We start from the raw sequence: 21,427 nt of genomic DNA on the forward strand, positions 1-21,427 counted from the left end.
GCATGGGTCTCCTAGGGCCATTATTCCTCTTTACCTGAGCAGTCCCCAGCTCTGTGGGTCTTTGAGGTTAAACACATACAAATAACACAGACCTTAGTAAAATATATATAAAGATCACTATCACTATATAGCTTCTTCAAGCAAAGGTTGGATACACACTTTTTTGGATGTTTTAGGATGCTTAGGGCTGATCCTGTGTTGAGCAGGGGGTTGGGACTAGATGGCCTGTATGGCCCCTTCCAACTCTATGATTCTATGATTCTATGACTATGCAGTACAGTTTCTATAGCCTAGCAACAGAGAAATAAAGCTAACTTTCTATCTAATACATTTAGTACCTAGTATAAGATGACACATCATCTTGCAGAATATGAGTCGAAGCTGTAACTTAAAGCATTCAGTACATAGCAGTCCATGATGATGTAGTATAACATACCAAGGCATACTTGCATGTCACAAGCATAAAGTTAGCATGGCTTCCCTCTAGCCTATAGCCTTATTATAGTTTTCCCCCCTCTGACACCAGGTGGTTTCTTAGATACAGTCATGAATCTCCCTTGATAGAATTTTTCAGAAGATTTTAACATCAATTCCTAATTCCCCCCTCCCATCTGATTATATAATTGAGCACAGGTTCTCAGGATTAACCCACTACCACCTTCTTGAATCCAGTCTTGAAAGAGATTATAGTATCTGCAGGAAGGCCCAAACTGGGGACATTTGAAAGCTGGAGCAGGCCTGCTAATAATTATGTTAACTCTTTAGGTTAAATTAGGGTATATTGTCTCACACTTAGGTCTGGGGGTTCCTTGGAGCCGGTTTTCTTAACCAGGGTTTCATGATGACCCTGGAAGGGTTTCCCAAATGTAAACTACGTTTTATATATTTTAAAAATTTGTTAAACATTTATAGGGTGATATGACCTACTTCCCATCCCAAAACAATCAATGATGGGTATGGAGGTGGGGAGGGGAGGGGCCCCAGACAGGCATGTACATAACTATGCTTCCCAACCATATTCTGCACCATCACACCATTTCTGGGGTTTCTTAAAGCCAGAATAATGTTTCCGAATTTTCTCAATGGTAAAAAAGTTGAGAAAGGCTACCTTAGAGCATTAGACTCTCAGCTAGCCCAAACACACAATGGCTTCCTTTAAGACTTCTATGTAGGCCTGCTTATGGTAGTTAGTACACATGCATACCAATTGTAAATGGAAAGCAATAATGTGGCACTAGCAACTCAACTACATTTGATTTTGGTGGTGGTAGAAACTCTGGTTAAGTTGCAACTGATTATCATCAAACCTGTAGGGCTTTGAAAGCAAGAGTTGTTCAGAGCTGGTTTGTCATTGCCTGCCTCTGCATAGTGATCCTGGACTTCCTTGCTGGTCTCCTATCTAAGTACTAACCGTACTTAGTTTAGTAAAATCTGATGACATTGGACTAGCCTTTATCCTACTTAATTTTCATTTGTATGTAATGTATGTAATGACTGCAGACATGCAGTGAATAGTCCATAGCTAAACACATTAACAGTACTATACTATATAACTAATAAAAAAGCCCACTGCAGTCCTGATTGGGCTCTGCCTCAGACAGGCCACACCCACTCTCCACCCACTTAGCCCTTAGCAAGTTATTATAACAGCGAGGCCTCTGTTAAAGATTCCTAACAATGTGTGGGAGTTCTACTGTTAGTATGACCTCCCCAGACCCCACCCCATAACATCACCACCTACAGCCCATGAGTTTCAGAGTCTAGGATGCTTGAGACATGTCAATCCTCTATCCATAGTCTAGCCATGTGCTAAGGAACAAAACTAAAAAATGGCTTGAATGGGCTTTCACTGGTAACAGTGGTAGCAGGTAACGTTTGATTTGTACTTCATTGTGTTATCAAATGAGTTTGGTCCAACAAATTAATTAAAAGTTGTAAGCAAAAAAGCAGGGTTGTAGTTCGTCCACTGAATATTTTAATTAATAAGAGAAAATAGACATTCTTCATTAATGTTTCAGTACCAGAGCCCAACTTTTACTGCTAATAAATGAAATGGCTGCACCATTGGCAATTTAATATAATTGAATCTGTGACCTGGATCTTTCTTAAGCTGTGCCTTGGTTATATTATTTCAAACATCAATAAGAACTCACATGAATGTATTTTCTCCATTAAAACAGTAACTAAAACCCTCACCAAATAGCATATTGAAAACTGGTTATCAGAATTAGGGGGAAGAGCTCTAACCTAGTTTTCTCTTTGAAACCTAGCTTCTACGTGCAGGATTCTTTTTAATATGGAAAAACTTTTTCAATTAAGTGGCCTCTAAGTTTGCAATATGGGAAGATACCAGTTGACACTTCGAGGTGAAATGAAAGCTGGACCTTATATAAAGATGAAGTGGTAAATCTTGCAGAGCTGAGAAGAGCACTCAACGAAATCAGGGAGAGCCCATCTGCAAAGGGAAAGAATAGAAAATGTTGTTTAAGGTATATATCCATTACAGGTACCTACAACAGTCTTCTGTCACCAATCAATACAGGCATATATGATTTCACAGCAACTTACCTTATCCAGAGTGCATCTGTGTCTTTATAAATCAAGAATCAAAAGGTCATGGGGTTGCCAGCTCTGTCTTGGGATATACCTGGAGACTTTGGGGGTGGAGCTGGGAATGAGCAGGGTTTGGGGGTAGGAGGGGACCTTAATGGAGGACAATGCTATGGAATCCACCCTCCAAAGATGCCATTTTTTCCAGGGAAACTAATCTCTGCCACCTGGAGATGAGCTGTAAAACCAGGGGATCCCCAGGTCCCATCTGGGCACTGGTATCCCTAAAATATCATGATCAAAACAAATGAGACCTGTTGCAAACTAGCAGCCATATCATCACTATAATTCTCAAGATGGCCAGATCTGTGGATAATTGAATCCAGAAAGTGGGGCCATGAGCGGATAAGATAAATCTTTCTATAAACCTGGAACAAGTCCCAGATTTGCAGAAAAATCAGAATTTCAAAAGAAAAATATATATTGATGCTTATCCCCCCCCCCCCAAAAAAATAGACTAGTTCTGGTAGATTTAAGAAACGTCAGTAGTCATCACTAGGCAACAACACCAGCATTCCCAGCCTGCAAGTCTTCGTATCTGACAGTAAAATGCTGGGTGAGGAATTAGGGACCTTTCCAGATCTATTTCGGCCTTTGAAGATCACTCATGAGGTCTAGACCATGAACATCTGGAGGACCACAGGTTGACTACCACTGGTCTAGACTAATCAGTAACCTCTAAGTACTTTATACCACCCAATTTGAATGGCTCACTCAGTCTGGGATTTGCTACTGTTCAACAACAGAAATCACGCAAATGCCAGTTTGCTGGTTAGAATTTCTGAATAGGACCTAGGAGACCCAGGTTCAAATCCCCACACTGTCATGGGAGCTCATTGGGTGACCTCAGTCCAGTCACATACTTTCATCCTAATTTATCTCAAAGGGTTGTAGCAAGAATTCCTAAACATGGGGATAAGCAGTCAAAAGTAACAAAGTCAAAAATTCTACTGAGCTAGCATGAGGGTAAACAGGGTTTTGGACCCTGTTTGTAATTCTCCTCACTGTTCCTAGTTCTGTAAGAATATATATATATATATATATAACCTGTAAATTTCAGCCCATAATGGCACTTAAATGATTTCAAGGGAGGAAAACAGTTCTTTCATAATTATTTTATATACAAACATAACATTTCAAGGTCCAGTAAATGCTATAGATAACAAATATTGTGATTCGAAGACAGTTATAATAGGATGCTTATACTTAAATCTGCTTACACAGCATTGTGTATTCTCAGGAAAGTTCTTTTCCTAACATTAACCAGCTGTTTTCTTGAGTTTTGCAATCTGTGGTACCTTCAAAGCAGTAGTGTGAAGAGCTGCTCTGCAAAATAATGTACAGAATTGTGCGTAGCTAATTAGAAATTTTAATATGCAGGCTGACCAGGAATTTGATGGGTCAAAAAACATTTTATGAATCAAATACTGTCAAATAATGGCTTTTAAAATAATATTTCTAAGTAACTTTAAAGCATTAACAGCATTAGAAGACCAATTAAAGACATTATATTGGGTCTAGTGGGAAAGGTTGTGAAATGAGTTGGTGAAGCAGATCTTCCCCTTCCAAGAGCTGCCTGCTGTTTGTCCTGAAAATCCTCACGGAGAGGTAGAGGATCCATGTGAACAAAATGCACCACACTATAGATACAGACAGCAGGAAGGATGAAGAATCAAGGGAAATTACTTCTTCAATCTGGTAGCTGTTGGAAGAGAGTGATAGAAATCAGTTTTACTTGAGTTTTTCTTTGCTTCAGTGTGGGACCCCATGTTTGTGGGGCAGTGGAAACAAATGCCAAACCATATCCACATGCTGCTATCCAATGTGATGTGGTATAATTAATTCATCTGTTCATACATGACAAGCACCCTTGGTGGCAAACCCTGCAAATAAGATCTTGCCCTCTTAAATCAGCAGCAGCAACAACAACAAAAGAGAATCTCTCTGGGGTTTGGACCTGAAGCTTGCTCACAGTGCATCAAACAGGGAAACTGAACTGAGGAATTCAGTGCAGGAGGTCATGGGGCAGCAGGAGAAAGAGAACCTCTTTAGTCCAAGTTTCCTGAAAAGGAACATGCAAGCTCTACATCTGAAAGGTGGATTCTGTGCCGCTATATCCTTCCTGTTATGGAAGTCTGCACTAAGTCAGATCACCACTATCTTTTCAATTACTAACAAGTTTTGAAGAAAGAAAAACAGCAGGGAAGTGGGGGCTCTCCAGTGTTCTGCAGAGAGTGCCACATGTCTATCTATCCCCTAGGTGAAAATCATGGGTGTGTGCTCATTACTTTGAATCCTTGGCTCCCAGGGAGCAGATTAATTCCCTTGAGGCTAGGGCTGCCAATGTGGAGAAGCAGGGGCAGAAAGAAGCATTTAGGGACGACTAACCAGGATAGTCCCAGGGTTAGAGGGCATTAGTCTGAGGATGAGGGACGTGAGCCTTGGGCAACAGACTGATATCCACTAATACATCCTTTCTCAACTTTTTTACATTCTTCAAGCTTCTAGAAACTCCAGAAGTGGCACAATAATAGCTGTGTGTATGCCCACCCATAGCCCTTCCCCTTCCCACTCCCTCCAGGCCCATCATTGGCCATTTTGGGAGGGGGGTCAACATGACCATATATAGCCATATCACCTGATACATGCATAGCAAAATTTTAAAATATACAAAAAATAATGAACTCTCACCCATTTAAGAAACCCTTCCAGGGATATCAAGAAACCCCAGGGTTTCATGAAACTCTGCTTGAGAAAGTCTGCTCTAGTACCAAGGACAGTATAAAGGTTGCAGGCAGCACACACTCTTGAAAGAGATAAATAGAGCTGGGAAGGAGTCAGCAGTTGTTTATGACATTAGGAAATGTAGTTGTGTGGTCTTGGAAGAAAAAATTAGGTGACTAGGCAGAAAGTTAAAGGCCGGGGCCTCAAAGGTAGCATTCTCAGAAGTGCTGCTGGTTTCTTGCCCATGGCCATCTAGACAGGTACAGATCATTGGTCTCAACAGGTGGAAGAGAAAGTGGTACTGGGAAGAGGGTTTTAGATTGTTAGGCACTGGAGGTGTTTATGGGACAAACCAAACCTGTACCAAAATGGAACCAGGTTCCTGGTGATGAATATCAAAAGGTAAGATCAGCTTTTAAACTAATCTCAGGGGGAAAGCTGACAGGAGTTGGGGAGCCTCTGGTCAGTCCAAAGGCATGATTACATAAAAACTCAGGGCAATATTGATAGGGGTATAATAAAACTTGAGAGTGTTGGTAGGAAAGTAAATAAGGGTCATGTATATTACAGTGCTGGAAATCTCCAAGCCTAGAAAGGGGAGATGGAGTGCTTGGTGCTCAATAACAAATTAGACAATGACAAATTAGTAGGAATCTCAGAAAGAATGGGGAATGGGGAAAATCTATGATATAAGCTCTATAGGCAGGACAAGGAAGGATTGGTTGGGATAGGTATTCCATTGCACATCCTAGATGGCATAGAATCAAATAAGTTTGAAAACATCAGGGAAATTAACTCCTCAACAGAAGCAATATTGGTAGGGATACTGAGCCCTAAGGGTTACTTAAAAGTGAAGGTGTCCTTGAGGTAACCCTTGAGGCTAATCTTGAGATGGAGATGGAAATAAAGGAAGTGACTAAGACAGATAATGTTGTTATACTAGGAGAATTTACTTTCAACATTAGAATCAGAAAACCAGCCAGGGAGGCAGTGGGACCATTGTATGACCAAGGGGTGAAAGAATTTCTAAGGGATGATAGAAAAATGGCACAGAAGCTGAATGCATTTTTTGCCCCTGTCTTCCCTCTGTAAGATAGGAGGTGCTTTTGCATTCCAGAACCACTGATTTCAGGAGGCATGACAAATTATTATTTATTAGATTTGTATGCCACCCTCCCAGATGGCTCAAAAGACTGTTGGATTAAGGTGACGAGAGAGAAGTTCTTATGGCTGATGGACAAATTAAAAATCAACACCAGGCCCAGATGGCATCCATCCAAGAGTTCTGAAAGAACTCAAATATGAACTTATGCATCTTCTGATAAAAATGTGCAATATATCACTAAAATCTGCCTCCATTTCTGAGGACTTTTTAAAAGGATTTTGAGGAGATCCAGGAAATTACAGACCAGCCAGTCTAAAGCTGATACCAGGTAGCTTGGTTGACAATGTTATTAAAGAGAAAAAAAGTGGCAGGAGACTCACCAGAAGCTGCCCATTGATACAGCGGAGAGGTGGAAGGGAAAGAAGATACTCCTTGGGTGAGTGTTGGGTGGGGAGAGAACGTGCACGGCCCAGAGGAGCTGTGTCACATGGCATGCACAGGCTCGTGATGCCTTTTTAGGCACCACATGGCCCGAGCCTGCCCTTTCTCTCCCGGCAGCAGAGCGAGCAACTGCCCACCCTCCCATGCTGGGATCTTGGCTTGTTATGCCAAGTTAAATGTTATGGTTTGGTTTGGTTTGCTTACATATTTTGTCAGAATTTGCAGGACTAGCAAGCGGATGGAGCCTGTAGAAGGGTCAGGGAGTCTGGATGGGGAAAGGGACTCCCAGAACAGTATGCCACCTCAGGATTGAGGGGCTGGGTGGCTCACCAGGGGCCCAATGAGTGGGTGACCTGGGGTGGGCCAAGGGAGGTCTACACCTCCTGAGGCACCACAGGCATGTACTCATGGGCTAAAACCCCTCACAGCAAGGGGCCCCACAGGTCCAGGTGAATACTGGGTGGGTTCTCCAGGGCACTGTATAAAGGCTAGGATTTATTAAGGCCTAAGGGCCAGGCTCCCTCTTCCCTTGCTGGCCAACATAATGTTTTGAAATTGTTGGATTAATAAATAAAAGCTGTGGCCTGTTTGTGCCAAAAAGTTAATAGAGTGAACGTCTCCTTTCATATCAATAATTGCTCACCTGCAAGTCAATTGGTAAGTACATGGATGAACAAACGAAATTGAGGAAGGATCAGCATAGATTCTGTAATGGAAGATCTTGTCTCACTAACCCCAAAGGAGCTTCATACAAATAATAAGATTAATCCAACATTATTTTGAAACAATGTCATTCTTTACCTCACAGCTGCAGACTTTAGAATGTAATACTGACCTTGATCCCAGTTACTAGGTGTGGAATTCAGTACATGTGTGTAATTCTGCTTTCCCACTTTCTCTTTTTGTTATAGTCTCTCTCCAAATCCACTCAGAGAGCTATGGGATTACTGGAATAGTGTGAGACATGATAAGCAAAGATGGTACAGTATGAGTGCCTTCTATTCATGTATATTTCAGGGTGTTTGGGGAGGGAGGGTTCTTTTTGAACCTCTTCCTAAATGAATGTATGAATGAGTTATAGACGTAAGAGTTCCAGAAATATGAATAAATATGTAATAGTTTATGAGTGATAAGTATCCTCAAGTTTTATGTGAGCATCTCCCACACAGATAAGACTTAGGTATCTTTTCACACAATAATTCCCAGCAACAGGTGGATCAATTTAGGTGGTAATCAAAGGGCCTTTCCGCACAAGGACCAATGTTGCCAATTGGTCCCGCAAAGCGGAAACGCTATTTTTAAAAGTGCAATCTCGGTGTTACGCATACCTGCTTTTTTAGTGGAATCCAGTAGCGTTTCATTCGTTTCCCACAGGTTTCCGGTCTCGCAAAAATCGCTAGACAGGAAGCGATTTTTCCTGTGCTTTGTCCTACCCCTGGCCGTCAATCAAACGTACAGCCAATGGGCAGTTGTTATCATGCCCTGGGAAAGCCCCTTTCCCTTTAAGAACAGGTTAAAAAAAAACCACATTGCAACAAATATGCCTTGATTCTTCCTAATGTAGAGACCCATCTAGCTGGCAGCTGGTGTGTGAGCTGGCGATTCATCGTTACCACGCTCCCCCCGAGTGAAAAGAAAAATCCCCCCCCCTGAACGGGCGCAATTTTCGGCCAAAAATAAAGGGAACTTGCAAATGGGGCTGTGTTGTGCTTAAGGACTTAGGGGAGCTCTAAAGCACTTCTGTGGAGGCGGAGAAGCCTCGCTGGGTGAATGAAGGCTCACTGGTTTGTTGCTTTCTGCTCGCTCTGAGAAAAAAAAATGGCGATCGCTTTGCTGGAAGTTCGGAGGAGAGAGCCAGGGGGAGGGACTTTGTTGGAACTGCAACAATGGGAACGCACAGGTATTTTTCGCTACTGTTGCAGATTGTTTGCAAGAGTGTAGTGCTTTTTGGAGGGTGAATTCACTTTTCCCGATTTCCCATAAGAGCCACAATGAACCGCTTTTGCGGGATTGTTTCAGGAGTGTGGCAGATTATGTGCGACATTTTGCAGAACTACAAATTAGTAGCATTTACAATTCGTAAGCCTTCTGCTACATTAAAGTCATGCGGAATGGCCCAAAGAGTTACCGGACTATTTTAGAAGAACAATTTAGAAGTTCTGAAATGTGTGCAAGAGGCAAAATGAGTGAAAGGATGACATGGGATTTCAAAAGTTGCCAAGATAATCATGGAGGAAAGTTATATCCACACTGCCACAATCTTAAAAAAGTCTTTTCTTTCATTAGCCATGGTGACCTGACAAGCAATGTGAACCATTGCATAAACTTATTTTCCGTCTGTTTTACTTCATAAAATGGCAGAATCTCTTCCCTCAAGCCTACTAGATGAATAAACTTACCAGAATGAAGCCATCTTGTTGTAAAACAAATAATTAATTTCACAGGTTCCTCTTGTGAGCTGATCTTTAAAGACTGCAAAAGGGCTGAAGATGGAAAAGAATATAGAGAAGTACAGAAAAAAATACTGGCAGTTATGCTGATTTTGTTGCGATTGACAGTCCTTATATCATTCAGAACATTAGAATATAAAACTAGTTAAGCCCAGGAAGTAACTACTGACTTCTGAGATACATCGTTTAACAAACCATTAAGCAGGAAAGAACAGAATCATTTGGCATGAAAAAGCTCCAAAATTAACTAATGCAACTTGAAGATAGATGTTAGTCATGAATTGAAAATAAGGAGATGTTAAATATATTAGCTAATTGCAATTTTCTAAATGAAAAGAAATTGGATCATTGCTTCATGTTGTAAATGTAGTCTCAAAAGCTAAAGCACAAAATGAGTTTCGTAACTGTAATTGCCATGACTGCACCTAGGTTACTTGATATCCATTATTTTAAAGAGTTGTATGTTAGCATACTTCAAAAAAAAAGGGTATTTTTGCTGCTTCTACATCTGCACAGATTATTTGCAGTCACCTTGAACAGGTTAATTAGGTGTGTACATATGTGTGGTCTTCTTTCCCATGTTAAGTTATGTTAAGGTACTGGTTCCAGACTTCTACAATACAAATTCTAATGTATTGTTTAATAGGATATCCTATCTTGTTCATTGTATTGATTTACACTGTGTAATCTGGTATTCCATTCCAATTCATTAGACTGTAGGGAGCATGGAAAGTCGCTGTGTAATAATATTAATTTGTTGTAAAAAAAGAGATATTTTTACTGCTGTGCTATTTATCTAATTCTCAATGTGGTCTGTTCTGTAAATACTATAAAACCCAGAGATTATAAAAAGATTTCTTATTGTGCCCTGTTTTTCCCTACCAGAAGGAGTCTGTAAGCGGGTTACAATCGCCTTCACTTCTTCTCCCCACAACAGATACCCTGTGAGAAACAGGGCTGAGAGAAATCTGACAGGACTGCTTTGTAAGAACAGCACTATCAGGATTGTAACTTGCTCAAGATCACCCAGTTTACTGAATGTGGAGGAACATGGAATCAAACCCAGCTAGCCAGACTACAAGACGCCACTTTTAACCACTATACAAAGTTGTCTCTTGTACCATGAGTGAACAAGAACTATTTTATTTTACTTTCCTTGTATCCCATCTTTCTCCTCAATGAAGACCCAAAGTAACTTATATTATTCTCCTCTCCTCCACTTTCCCTCACAACAACCCTTTGAGACAGATTAGACTGAAAGTATGTGAGTGGCCCAAGATTATTCAGCAAGCTTCTATGGCATGTCAGGATCTGAACCTGAATTTCCCAGATTTCTAGCACTTTAACTAGTACACTATGTTGGCTATTTCTACAAGATCTCTCTACAAACCTGAAAAATGCTTCAGCTGTTCAGAAAAAGCTGAAATCTAAAAGCGAAGAAGTTAAAACTGCTTCCAATAATAGAAGCAACTCCTTTAACTTTGAGGGCAATTCCGCACAAGGACCAATGATGCCAATTGCTTTCACAAAGCAGAAATGCTATTTTAAATAATGGAATCTCGGTGTTCCGCATACCTTCATTTGTAGTGGAATCCAGTAGCGTGTCATTCGTTCCCTACAGGTTTCCGGTCTCACAGGAATCGCTAGAAAGGAAGCAATTTTTTTCTGTGCTTGTTCCCGCCCCTGGCCATCAATCAAACAGAACAGCCAATGGGCAGTTGTTATCATGCTCCCGAAAAGCCCCTTTCCCTTTAAGCACAGGTTTAAAAACACACACACATGTTGCAACGAATATGCATTGATTCATTGCAATGGAGAGACCCATCTAGCTGGCATGTGAGCTGGCGATTCATCATTACCACACTCCCCCGAGTGGAAACTCCCCCCCCCCGCATGGCCAAAATTAAAGGGAACTGGCGAACAGGGGGCTGTGTTGTGCTTGGGGACTTAGGGGAACTTTAAAGCGCTTCTGTGGAGGGACTGTAGCTGGAGAAGCCTCGCTGGGTGAATCAAGCCTCACTGCTTCATTGCTTTCCCCACTCTGAGGGGGGGGGGGAATGGTGATCGCTTCGCTGGAAGTTCGGAGGAGAGAGCCAGGGGGAGGGATTTTGTTGCAACCGCTACATTTTTCGCAAGCGTTGCAGGTTGTTGGCAAGAGTGTAGCGATTTTCTGAGGGTGAATCCACTTTTCCCGATTCCCCAAAAATCGCTATAACAAAGCGATTTTGCTGCTAGTGTTGCAGGAGTGTTGCAGATTGCTCACGACGTCATGTGGGATGCAGCGAAAACAAAATGTAAGACTAGTGCTATATTAAAATTGTGTGGAATGGCCCACAACCAAGGAACTTACATGATTCACCCAGGACTTGCTGCTTGTGATTCAGAATTACACACAGCAAGGAGGACATGATTCTTCTTATGTTTCCATGGATTCTATTCAAAATAAGAGTAATGATAGGAATTTTTTAAAATTTCATACCAGTTCTGACAACTACAGCGGGGCATTTAACAAGACTATTTTGGGAGCTACAGACTTTTGTTCTCTCTTTCTACCACCTGCACATCTTCTGTGGACTACTTAAACCAGCCATTTATAACTCATTAAAACAGAAGGCTCTTGGTATTCTTTAAAGAGGAGCACTCCAAAATGAAGCACAAGGCTAAAGAGAGCTCTTGTCTTTGTTGCTAAGTCGTTTATCTGTACAGGCAAGAGCTGCTGTTGGGGAAATTATAGGCCAGCAATTCAAGGCTAACTGAGTGCACTTCAGCCTCTCTTAGTGAGTTCTGCCTTCTGTGGAACTTTAGCACAAGGCCTATCAGATGCAATTTTTATTGTGAGATTCAATGGAGATTAAATGATAAAAGGGTATTTTTATGGCCCTTTTTAAAGAAGTGTAGAATGTAGAGGAGTAAGGAACAAAAATAGCGCAGGTTAAAGACATCAAGCATTTCAGTAGATATTTCAACCATCCACAAACCTTGACTGCAAATATAAAAATGAAGCAAGGGGCAGTGGGGTCATAGGATATGCCCCTCCCTTTTGCAGCAACATCACAGATAGATACATTAACTGCTCCAGACTTCCCAACTTGAGGGGAAAAAGCAGAATTGTGGAGAGGTGCATCAGAGAAGAAGAGTTAGTTTTTCTATGCCATTTTCTCTACCAGGAGTCTCAAAGCAGTTTACAATCGCCTACCCTTCCCTTTCCCCACAACAGACACCCTGTGAGGTGGGTGAAGCTGAGTGAGCCCTGATATTACTCCTCAGTCAGAACAGCTTTATCAGTGCTGTGGCGAGCCCAAGGTCACCCAGCTGGCTGCATGGGGAGGAGGAACAGATTAGAAGTCAGTGTTCCTAACCACTACACCAAACTGGCAAAGAGTGTTGAACTCTTTGCAGGATGATCTGATCTGCATGTTTACTACATAACACCTATATAAATCTGAGCTGTTGTCTTTTATGGTAGCCTCCACTGTCCAAACTCAATCCATGATTCTTTAGTTTAGCATCATCAGTAAGTTTGAGACTGAAAGACCAGAGATTAGTAATTTAAAATAATGGGTGGCTCATTCACACAACTTAAAAACTATAGATTCAGGTGTTGGACTTAAGCAGCAGAACAAAGGGCATTTCTGCACATTAGTAAAATTTTTTATTATTATTATTATTATTATTATTATTATTATTATTATTATTATTATTATTATTATTATTATTATTATTATTATTATTATTATTATTATTATTATTATTATTATATTTTTAGACCGCCCTTCTCCAAATAGGTCTCAGGGTGGTTTACAACATAAATAGTTATAACACAATTAAATCCCCATAAAAGCCACAATTAACATCAACAAAAGTTACATATAACATATAAGCGGTGGTGGTCACAATTCTGATATTAGTTACCTGAGTTCCCCCCAAGTTCAGCCTGGTGGGGAGAATAATGTTCAGAAGAGGGTGGCACCAATACAATAGATCTAACAATGATCTCGATGTTAGAGATCTCAATATTGGAGGGGATCCTTTGATGGATTTGTGGGAGAGCTGCCCTGGCCTCAACCATATGCCTGGCGGAAGAGCTCCATCTTACAGGCCCTGCGGAAAGCTGGTAGATCCCGCAGGGCCCTTAGCTCTTCTGGGAGCTCATTCCACCAGGTTGGGGCCAGGACTGAAAAGGCCCTGGCCCGGGTCGAGGCTAGGCGAACATCCCGTGGGCCCGGGACAACCAGTAAATTCATACCCACAGAGCGGAGTGCCCTGCGGGGGGCATAAGCAACCAAGCGGTCCCACAGGTAGATGGGACCCAGGCCGCGTATAGCCTTAAAGGTCAATACCAACACATTGAATCTGATCCGGAAACAGACTGGTAACCAATGCAGATGACAAAGCGCCGGCTGAATGTGGGCCCTCAAAGGTGTTCTAGTGAGGACCCTGGCAGCCGCATTTTGGACCAGCTGTAACTTCCGAGTCAAAGACAAGGGAAGGCCCATGTAGAGCGAGTTACAGAAGTCTAATCTGGAAGTGACCGTTGCATGGATCACTGTGGCCAGGTGTTCCGAAGACAGGTAGGGCGCTAGTAGCTGGGCTTGGCGAAGATGGAAAAATGCCGTCCGAGCTACATTGGTGACCTGAGCCTCCATAGAGAGGGAGGCATCAAATGTCACCACCAAATTCCTGGCAACTGGTGCAGGTGTTAATTGCACCCCGTTCAGGCATGGGAGGCGCGCTTCCTGGTCCTGCCCTCTTCTGCCCAGCCACAGGACGTCCGTCTTGGAGGGGTTGAGTTTCAGGCGACTCTGCCTGAGCCATCCAGCTACCGCTTCCAAACAGCTGGCAAATGTATCCAGGGTGGAGTCCAGCCGGCCGTCCATTAGGAAGTAGAGCTGGATAGCGTCATGCCCACAGAATAGCAAAGCACGGCATTATACCATGCCCCCCATGGCCCTCTTCACTTTTTTGCTGTCTCACCTTTGTCTGCCTTCTTTTTTCACGTCTTATCCTCCTCACCTGCTGCTGGAAAAAGCAGAAGAGAACAATATGCTTTATATACATCACGCTTCCGCCTATCAATCAATTCAGGCAACCAATTCCCTTTCTCCAACTGTTTAAAGGTCCTGCGATACCCGGTAATTTTTTTTTGTATCATACTTCTCCATTGCAATGCCTATGCATAGAATCATATATGCATATTGTTTTTGAATGCAACCCCTTATGGGATCACAAGTAGGCTTGTGCACAAAGGGCCCAATTCGGCCACTTTGGTACCCATGGAAGTCAATGGCGCCATAGACTATAATGAGAATGTCTGCATTCCTGTCTTTCCTGGGGCCTGTGGGGGGGGGGTTGGAGTTTAAGGTACAGCCTCCAAACTTTCAGGGTAGCTCTAGAAGGTTCTTCCCTGACTCCCCTCCAAATTTCAAAATTATTGGTCCAAGCGGTCCATGTTTAGGGGCTCCCAAACAGGCTGCCCCCATCCTTCCATTATATCCAGTGGAGACAGCTCTCCATACCTGCCCCCTGCTGGTTGCCTCTCTGGTCATTAGTGCTTTTTAGGGTAGTGGATCCACTTTTGGGGATTCCCATGGAAATGCTTTAAGATGGAGGATGTAGCAAGCAGTCAGCTGGCCAGACACAGGATGTAGGTGGCGTCATGTGAAGTTTGCATTTGACTGGCATCCTGCTACATTTAAAGGGTGTGGAAAACCCCAAAGTCTGAGTCCAGTGGCTTATATATGAACGCATATACCTTGAACTTAACTTTGTTGGACCAAAAGGTGCCACTGGACTCAGGTTTAATTTTATGTGTATTCCATGCTATCACAACCCCCTCACCCCCCTCCAAAAAAAAACAGAGTTCAGTTCTGAGTTCAGAATTCAGAACTATAAATAACTGAAGAAATGTTTGAGGACAGAGATTTAAAGATATTACCAAATTTCTAGCCCTTATGCCAAAGACAGGTTTGAATTATGTGCAGTTGGTGATGAAATAGTGGAAGCTGAAAGGATGCTTTAAACCAGGGGTAGTCAAACTGCGGCCCTCCAGATGTCTGTGGACTACAATTCCCATGAGCTCATAGGAATTGTAGTACATGGACATCTGGAAGACCGCAATTTGAAAATCCCTGCTTTAAACTCTTGTGTAACAGAAAACTATTCTCATGCAGATGTGTATAACTTATGCAGGCTGCTTGAGTCAGCCTTTCTGTGCAAAATTTGAGTTACTTTGGTACAGAATTTATATTTAAACTAAGCTGTATATCTTCTTCTTGTTAGCAACCAACTGTCAACTGACTAGTACAGTTTCCTTGGGCAGCCCCACTTGAGATTCTAACTTATGCTTTCCATGTGAAGTACATACACTGGCCATCTCTGACCTCTCCCTCAAGCACTAGGGCAGAGTCTGCACTTACTTTGTTTATTCCATTGTCAATCCTGTTGAATTCAGATCGCTTTGAACTCGGGTCTTCCTCTTCTCTCCCCCCCCCCCATTGAAACAGGTAAGTCTTCTGCACAGGGTAGTTCAGAAGGGGGGTGGGAGCCAAGCCTCTTTATTTCTTTTCTTGAAGGGGGGGGGGAGAAGCCAAGCAGGGAGCATCTTTCTTTTCTTGGAAGGGGGGGGGGAGAAGATCGAAAAAGGCAGAGGAGGGAGGAAAAATCCAGGACCTACAGAAGTTGAGAAAAATTAGGGGCTTCTCCTTTAAGGCAAGCTTGTCACATGACCAGGTGTGACCTATCAGAGGTTCTCTATCTCGGAGCTTTCTTTCCCAATCCAGATTTGAAAAATATTTAGCGTTAAAAGCACTCTAAGATATCGCACAATAAAGGTAGGGTCACTCCGGATCAATCCTTCTTGCTGCAGAAGGAAAATTTAAATTGCCCCAAATCCAAATGGAAATCACATTCTGTATAGACGGCAGGGACTGAATCGACCTGGGATTGGAATAAAAGCTCCATGCAGTTTACACCTAGGTCACAGAAATCCTAAGAAAAGGAGGGCTTAATATACCCTTGTCAAAAGCTGACAAAATTTACCATGTGGAAACATGTTACCTAGAGTCCTGAGAGATAAAAGGCCTTGGCTTTTAATAAACCTTACAGAGGAAGAAATAAGAAAGGGTAATAGAAGGTTGCTAGCTAACAATTAGAGGGAGAACTGAAAGGATTTCAATCCCCAGAACAAGTAAATTGGCTTCCTTCTTCAATGTTCTTTCCTACTAGGTTATCCGCACTTAGGTAAGAATAATAATGGGGGGGGGGGGAACCTCCTGCATTCCCAATTTCATGAGTTCCACTCTTATCCGCTAAAATAGCCCTCTTAATCTGCACAGTAACATGTGTTCAAAAGAGCATTAAAAATTGCTTCAGAATTTTTGCAAGCACAGGTACACAATCTTCCCATTTGCACTTTCCTTAATTGATAATAATGATATACGTAATGAGGCATTACTTATCCCTCTTTTCTAAAGAATAACTAATACCCATTTTAACAAGGTCTTTTAAGAAGAAGAAACCATAATGGGGTCATCATATGATGTCTCATTTTAGCCTACATTTGTATCCTAGTAGGCATTTAGCAATTTTCTTAACATAGAATTCCACCATTAATCATATGCTCTGTCTAAAGTCTTGTATTTCTTACTTCCAGAATAAGAAAAACAGAGTTGAAAAACAAATCAAAAATATCAGCTGGCTTGTAGCAGCAATAATGAATTGATTAATCATTTCACATTGTAAAACAATTAGTGATGAAACTCAACAAGACATAGGGCAGGCCTCTATCTATAAGCTGTTTACTAAGAAGGAAGTTTCTTCTTGTCTCTGGTGTGAAGTCCCTTCCAGTCAAGGGTAGCGATGCATTAACAGCTACCAATTAGACTTATGTCATGTTTGTTGGTTGCTAACAGAGATCTGTTTTTCAAAAACTGATCAGATTATTTATTGGTACGATTCTGGTTATTCAAAAGTTGTTTAAACATCATGCTTACTGGCAATTGGCTTTTTGTACATGCATGCTTTCATATTGAGTTTTACAAAACAAAAAGAGCCCTCCCCTTTCTTTATGATCGCTTCATTCAGAAATGCTATGTTTCAATAAAATTGGTGTTTGTCTAAGTATTACTTAGTGATGCTGAAAGCCATTGATAAGTTTGAATCAGGAGCATCTTAGCCCTTGTGCAGTTTTGGGAAAACCTGATGCAAACCTGTTCGATACAAACTGAACAGATTGAATGATTGGCTCATATTTACCAGGCTGCTTACAGAATAAAATAATTTTTATTAAGAAGAGAAACAACTATGTACAGAAAGAGGAGAAAGAAGAGACCTAACTGTCTAACTAACGGTTCTGCTGTCTGCAGTCATTTTGTCTGTTCAACTGCTGTTCTGGAGAAGTATGCTCAAAGGAGAAGTGAGTTTCCCATGAGCCAATCAGGACACTGAAGGAGAATACTGGAAAAATTCCAGAAAGTTCCTATTCAAACTATGCCAAAAATACCTTTCCTCCAGTGCCCCCTGCAAGTTACACTTTTTATGCTGTTGAACCATATACATTGCATTCCCCCAGGCAAGCAGGCAGACAGTTATATAGAGAACTAAGTGCTCACTAGCCAGACCCCTGCAAAATGTTCAGCTCTTAACACATCGTTAAGGGATTTGTTGGGAAGACTCATAAGAGCCCAGGCCTGTTTAGCAGCTAAATTTCTCATGGTTCTTATTGTAAATGTAGCAAGGTCCAAAAGAACAGCATCATTGGCTCCATCTGCTGATTTTTCATTTTTGAAAATTAATTTATTTAGATTTATTGACCACCCTCTCTGCCAAAAGCGGACTCAGCAAATAATTACAGCCACAGGAAATGGCTACAGCAATATCAGTAAAACAAAAGACACAGTGGCATGACTGGCAAAAACCAACCCAAAAAGTTTTTTTTAAGTGCATATAAAAGTTGTCTTCTTTTTAATTCCAATATGCGACAAGATTCCAGTATTGAATACCTTGTTTCACCTTCGCTTTTGTCATAGCATATTTCATCAGCACAGAAACATTACTAAAGGACCCATTCAGGTCCAAAATACAAGTGACTGAGGTTATAAGCCATCCTGCAGCCTCTGTGGTTTTATTTTGTCTCCAGACTTTGAAGCTACTTTGAGCCCTTTGACCATAAGCGCAACCAGGTGTGCAAGACAATAGGCAACCTGACCATCCTACCCTAGTAAAAGAAGAAGAAGAAGAGTTGGTCTTTATACTCCACTTTTTACTATCCAAAGGAGTCTCAAAGCACCTTACAATCACCTTCCCTTTCCTCTCCCTACAACAGACACCCTATGAGGTAGAGGGGTTGAGAGGGCTCTGGCAGGTAAGAACAGCACTTTCAGGACTGTGATGAACCCAAGGTCACCCAGTGAGCTGCATGTGAAGGAGCAGGGAATCAAACCCTGCTTGCCAGATTAGAAGCTTTCACTCTTAACCACTGCATCAAGCTGGTTCATTCCACTGAATTCAATATCTTCCAGTAAGAACTATGGTTTCACAGTTCTGAACCAACTATATTGTTGATCCTGAGTATAAAAAGTGTACTCCAGCCTCTCCATTTTTGTACACAGTTTCTTTCCCTAGCGTTCTGGTTGATCTACTTCCTTACTCTTGCTAAAATCAATGAGCCTCCCCACCTTGAATCTCACTTCTTATAACTGGTCTCCCAGATCCATGCCTGCTTCCCCGACCTCATAGTATGTTCTCTTTTGGGACCTTATTGCTTTGGCTGAAAACACTGAATTTTCTCTTCCTTTGAAACCTGAAAGTACATCCCTGGACCTGCTCCTCATCCCTGGACCTGCACCTTTGCACTGGACTCTGACCCACCTTTTCTCTTCTTGATGACTCTTGTATATTTTCTTTCTCACCTTTATTCCCCACCATTGGCTATTGTTAATGATGTCCAGGTCCCTTTCCCAAGTTTCTGCCTAGTAAACAACAGCTCATATGCAGGTAGTCTTATGTGAAGAATTTGCATTTGTCTATTGTACTGTCTCTTGCCAGTTCATTTTTCTATTCCACAACTTGTTAAGGGAATAAAGATTTATCTAAGAGGAGTGCTGCCTCAAACTGGGACTCGGGTATACATATGCATAAGAGTCCGAAGTTAATTTGTCTAAATGATGTATGTTGGGTCTTACACAGATAAAGGACAGTTTGCATATTATGAATCCTGCACAGGTTACCATTTGGGTAATAGCATGTATGAAAAACTAAATGCACTATGATGAAGAAATATGTTAATATGATTTGATAAACAGCATTGAATGGCTCTTTTCTCCTATCTTGCAATTTTTGACAAGGAAGACTCCTTGGGTTAGTGAGAGCAGTTCATGAGACTTTGATCTTACCTGAATGGAAAACAAAGAAGTTACAGCTAGCAATCAGCCAGCATCCACTTTCTTTGAAGTATATTTAATTTCCAATTCTGCTTGACTTCTTGCCACAAAGATCCAGACAATTTTTGATTGGTTTTTCTGTCTAACATTGGTAGAAATGGAATAACTTGCTGTGTTAGATTAGACCTGCTTCATGTGAACCAAGTAAAAGACAAAAAACAAAAAGGTTTCAGAAGGTTGGGGGACATTACTTCTTTTGCTGGAATGTTGGGTGTCAGGATCCAGAATTTTGGACACAAGTTGGAAATGAAACTGGCCCTGTATATCCAGATTTATGGCTTCAGTGTGCTGAATAATTCACTTAAAGAAACAGTTCTGGTCTGTTTAAATGAAGCAATTTACAGTTGCCCTGTTTAAAACTTTAATTTAAAAAATGCTGTTACTGCTGCATGTGGTGACATCATAAAGAGACAATGATGGATTATTTATTTTGGAATATTTTATTTTATCCCTGATCTGAAATAAAAGACCATGACATAAAACCATAATTACTGGGGGCATGGGGGAAGCTAAAAAATCAAGTGGAGTAATTTCAAAAATTAAATAACAAATGGATTGTCAAATAGGGCCTGTTTTCAGAATTATCAGATCCTGAGGGTTACACAAAATAATTTTTCTGCAAAATCTGCATGCAAAATTAAATATTTAGCATTGCTGATGAAGCTGAAATATCCATATGTCTGCTAATAACAATGAATGGTTTTAGAAAGGTAAGACTTACCTACAACTGGCCAGTCACCACCACCTCTGCTCAATACTGAATATTTCAGTGAAAAGTTTCACCATCATTGCATGAGATTCCTTGCACATCCTATCCATACTGCAGACTGTTAGCCACTAGGTATTTATTTATTTAGTACATATTTATACAACCTCTCCAGAGTCCTGCTTGAGATAATCATAGCCAAAGTCCCTGCACACTCCTCGCTGTAGGTGAAAATGATGCTGGTGAATTATATATTGAAAATACAGCAGAGCTGCTCAGCAGTGCCATGCAGGTTTCACAGCATTAGGCTTAAAAATAATTGCAGACACAAGGCAGAATTAAAATGAAGGAAAGGTACATTTTACTTCACTGAGGTGGTGAACCATTGAAAATTCTGGTTCTTACAAGCGATCTACCCAAATATTGGTGATGTGCATGTTGAATCTGTTCTCCTTCTTCCAGCATGGAGAGGAGTGACAGTTGTGCATATGCTGCTTCTTTGAAATCAGTGATTGGAGAGGGGAGAGAAGAAGAAGCTAGATGGACTAAAGGAAACCTGTAACATGAAGAAACAGGAATAAATTCCTTATCCCCCCCCCCCACACACACACACATACTGCTTCTAAACAAAAAATTTGCATCCAAGGGCACCTTTAAGACCCACAAAGTTTTATTCGTACGAGTTTTCATGTGCACCCACACTTCCTTATAAAACAAGCATATCACCCTCTAATGTCCAAAGCATGTGGAGTTGCCCTTATTGTAACAAAGAGTATGATCCTCCTGCTTCCTTTGTTAACCTGGGTGCTGGAGTTGTAATGCCATTTCTACAGAAGAAAAATGTTTCTGGACAGTCTTGGCATGTTGGTGGCATATTCAGCCCCCTCCAGTTTTCTCACAACAGGGTCAGGCAAAAACAGTCCCATTTGCATCTTCTGGAGGTAGGAAATGA

The 21,427-nt window shown here is 41.4% G+C and overlaps 1 long non-coding RNA gene across 1 annotated transcript in view; it reads right to left on the reverse strand.

The window, feature by feature from the left end:
- Positions 1 to 7,722: 7,722 nt before the first annotated feature.
- The window catches only part of LOC143842014 (uncharacterized), a 127,664-nt gene continuing 113,959 nt past the window's right edge, over positions 7,723 to 21,427 (reverse strand). The window contains exons 2-6 of the long non-coding RNA XR_013232969.1: positions 14,305 to 14,346; positions 11,681 to 11,763; positions 10,906 to 10,973; positions 9,280 to 9,363; positions 7,723 to 7,827 (exon numbers count right to left, since the gene is read on the reverse strand). This is a non-coding gene — a long non-coding RNA (uncharacterized LOC143842014). The remainder of the gene's footprint in view (positions 7,828 to 9,279; positions 9,364 to 10,905; positions 10,974 to 11,680; positions 11,764 to 14,304; positions 14,347 to 21,427) is intronic.

Source organism: Paroedura picta, chromosome 1 (genome assembly GCF_049243985.1).
Source record: "Paroedura picta isolate Pp20150507F chromosome 1, Ppicta_v3.0, whole genome shotgun sequence".
NCBI classification, from domain to species: Eukaryota; Metazoa; Chordata; class Lepidosauria; order Squamata; family Gekkonidae; genus Paroedura; species Paroedura picta.